The sequence below is a fragment of the Cyanistes caeruleus genome, chromosome 13, assembly GCF_971803275.1.
Source record: "Cyanistes caeruleus chromosome 13, bCyaCae1.hap1.1, whole genome shotgun sequence".
Taxonomy (NCBI): domain Eukaryota; kingdom Metazoa; phylum Chordata; class Aves; order Passeriformes; family Paridae; genus Cyanistes; species Cyanistes caeruleus.
The window spans coordinates 831,069-834,653 of NC_141713.1; positions in this window are offsets into that span (position 1 = coordinate 831,069).

Sequence of the window (3,585 nt, forward strand, 5' to 3'; positions counted from 1 at the left end):
CTCCTGGTGCCACCCTGGGACACCTGGCTCCTGCTGGGGACACTGGCAGCATGGCCCTGCTCTATCCTTGCACTGGAGACTGGGACTCTTCCTGGGCTCAGGAGCAGAGGGAGATAAAATTATATCCTCCTCCATGTGTGTCTGGCATGGGGATTAATTTATCCAGATGATTAAGGCAGCAAGTGATGCAGGAGGTGGCTGGGTAATTTAATGACCCAGGTGGAAATAGAAAGCCAAGAGCGTGTTTCCCTTTCAGTCATGCTGGGGTTTGATTTTTATGTCCTGTTACAAATGGATTGATAAATGAACCCCGTGGAGAAGTGGAATATATTCACAGTGATCTGCTTCTCTGTCGTATGAAACTGCTGAGAACCAGAGCTTGCTGAGCCTCTTTTTGGGGACAGATGTTGCCATGGCTTGTGCAGAGGGGGCTCCCCAGCTCCTGTGGGGCTGCAGGAAGGTGTCACTGAGCACAGGTGGAGGTCCTGGAGTCACATCCCTATGGATATGGGCCTCACCCTCTCAGAGAGTCGCTACCACCCCATTTTGTGGAGTGTGTGACCACCTAGCTCTGTGCTTTTGTGACTGATCCAAAAGCTCTCTGAGTTCTGGCTGGGGTAAGAGAATGGCACAAATGCTCTTTCACTGGAGCAGAAACCCAGGCTCTGGCACCGTAACTCTGGAAATCCCACCGTGCTGCAGCAATTCCTTCCTCCTGCCTGGCTCTACGGTTTGGCTCCAATTAGTTGGTCTCGACTGCTACATGTGCAGGCCAACACTGCTTCTATTTCAGGGGGACTTGCCAGAGATTAATTAGATCCCAGGCTTGCAGCGGACCAGCCAGCACATTTCGTGTGCCATTAACTCGGCACTTATCAGGCAAACATTGTCGGGCTAAATCTCCCCTTTGTTGTGCTGCTGTAAGCGAAGGTTGTCACAAAAATGAGCCGTTTGAGCAGACACAGGGCGATGGTTTGGGAGCTGCATGAGCTGCTCGCTGAGCTCAGACGCCAGCCCCGGTCACTGGGATGGCACTGAGTGTGTGTCAGCGCAGGCAGCTCCCGGCGGACACGGCTTCCCTGCTCACGGAACTGCTGAGGCACGGCATCCACCAGCCCTGAGTCAGGGCACAGAGATGTGCAGTGTCAGCCACCGCTCCGAGGAAACCTGCGCTTTGGGGGTAAAATCACAGGCAGAGAAACCACGGGGCTGGGGAGAGCGGGGAACAAGTCTCCAGCAGGAGCTCCAGATTTCTGTTTGGAAAGCATGAAGTGACCTTATCTCACCAGCCTCGGGTTGTGCTCTGCTCTTGGTGCCCACGCACCGGGAACACAAACCACAGCAGGCTGGCTTGTCCCGGCTCGTCTCACTTCCAAGAGAGCTGGGAGAATGTCTGGCCAGACAATGAGGGATAGGAGCCAAGAACCAGGAATGGAGTGATGGCAAGAGTGAAACAGAATCAGGGGCCAGAAACAAAAACGAGGCTTGGAGCAACCTGGTCTGTGGAAGCTGCCCCTGCCCATGGCAGGGGCTGGAACTGGATGCCCTTTAAGGTCCCTTCCAGCCCAGAGCACTCCAGAATTTTATGACTCCATGATACATCACCTAGCTAATCATCTAGAGGGGATGGGACATGCAGAGGGGTGATGAAGTGGGAACTACATGCCAAGAATCTTAACAGCAGCAGCCTGAATTAATTTGAAGAGCAAAGTGAGGAGTCTGGAGAAAAATGCTGTAGAAGTGTCCAGAATGAGGGAATAGTCCTGGCAGTGTGGTCAGGGGAGGACCAGACGTGGAATCTGCCCGGACTGCACTGGAGCGGCCCGGCTTGGCCTGGGGACTGTGAGGTGAGGTTGGTTAGCTGGGCTCCTGGGGCTGCCACTCACACCGACAAGTCAGGCTCCAGTAATTCAACATGAAACATCATGTTCTGGTGCTGACACATCGGCCTGGGAGATGGTGTTCAGATAGGGAACTTCCTGCTTTGACAGCAGGGGAAAATGGGCAGCTCCAGCTGCTCTGGCTGAAGCACAGAGCTGGCCAGCAAGAGCCTTTCCCCCGGGAATCCAGCTGGATCACAGGGCTGGATGCCATCCTCCCAGCGCAGCACCAGCTGAGCCCTCACAGAGCAGAGCTGGCTGGGACAAACTCCTGGATGTGTGTGATTATCAGGGGACAGCGCTGGAATTGGCCGAGCACTTGGAACTGCTCCGTGCAGCTTCTCGGCACTGACTCCAGAGCAAGGAGTTATTTTTAAGCTTGTGCTTTCCCTCGTAGTGGAATGACTCAGAAGGAGCTGCCTTTAGACAGCAGAGATTTGGTGGGAAAGGGGAAAGCTACTGGTGTTAGCTTGGTCCTGAAAATGTGATATTTTGTAAATAAGTAAAGTAAAGCTGAAACTTTTGGTAAACATTTGCTGAGGGGTGTCTGGAGCTGTGGCTTCTGCTCCAGGAGGTGCTGGAGTTCTGTTGGTGCCTGGCAGAGTGGAGGTTTCCATGGGGGAATGAAAGGAGAGGTGCTGCCCAAAACATGGCTCTTCAGGGAGAAAACACCACAACCTTTAATCGTTGTTTGAGACATAAGCAGTGTGTCTCCAGAGAGCCCAAATCTGGGATTAATTCCTGCTGGATGAGGGGTCACAGTGCCCAGGTTTCCATTTTGGCGCTCTCTGGACTCCCCAGCCTCCCTGCTGTGCACAAAATGAGTTTATATTTAATGGCACCATTTTCTTCACTTCTCAACAGGCCACCTATAGAGTAACCCAAGTGTTTGAACAGCGTTTGCTCAGATTGATTAAAGGGCAGTGACATTTACCTCCAGCCTCGCTTGTATTAGAGGTCCATTGATCAAACAGCCCCGTTCCAGCTCTAATAACCAAGGTCTTAAACCCAACCCATGGGCTGTAATTAAATACATCTCAAATAAATTTTAAAACCTTCTGTCATCAGTGCAGTGTGATGGGGCTGTGAGGAAAATGGGTTGAGTAGGGGACAGTAAATAAGCCTTGGGATGAGCAGAACTGAACTCAAACTTGGACATGCTCAGGCCGAGGCTGGAGTTAATTGTGTTGTTTAAAGTGCTGCCCATGGCCGGCTCGGGCCTCTGCTGTGTGACCTCTTCATCCCTTTGTGCACAGATGTGTTTGTTGCAGGGACTGTTTGCACGGCGGCCATTGGCTCGTATCGCCCGCTGCAGGTGAGCGGGAGGGCTCTGAGCTTCCTTCCCAGCCACCGGGAGCTCTGTACCTGGAGGGACGGAGGCGGGCTCTCCGTGGCACCCGGTACACCTGTCCCGGTGTTTTTCCCGGTGCTTTCCCCGGTCGTTATGGCGGTACCTCAGCAGCCACAGTCCCGCCCTCTCGGTGGTGCCCTGAGGGCTCGGTCGGGGCCAGAGCGCCGCCGCTCCCGCCGCGCGCCTGCCCCGCCCGCAGAGCGCCCCCTGCCGGCCGGGCGGCTCCGCGCCGGGCAGCGCCCCTCCAGCACGGGGAAGTCCCTCCCATCCGCCCCACCCCGCCCGCTGATTGGCCGCAGCTCCGGCGAGGGTGGGCGGTGATTGGCTGCGCCGCGGGAGGGCGGGGCCGGGCGG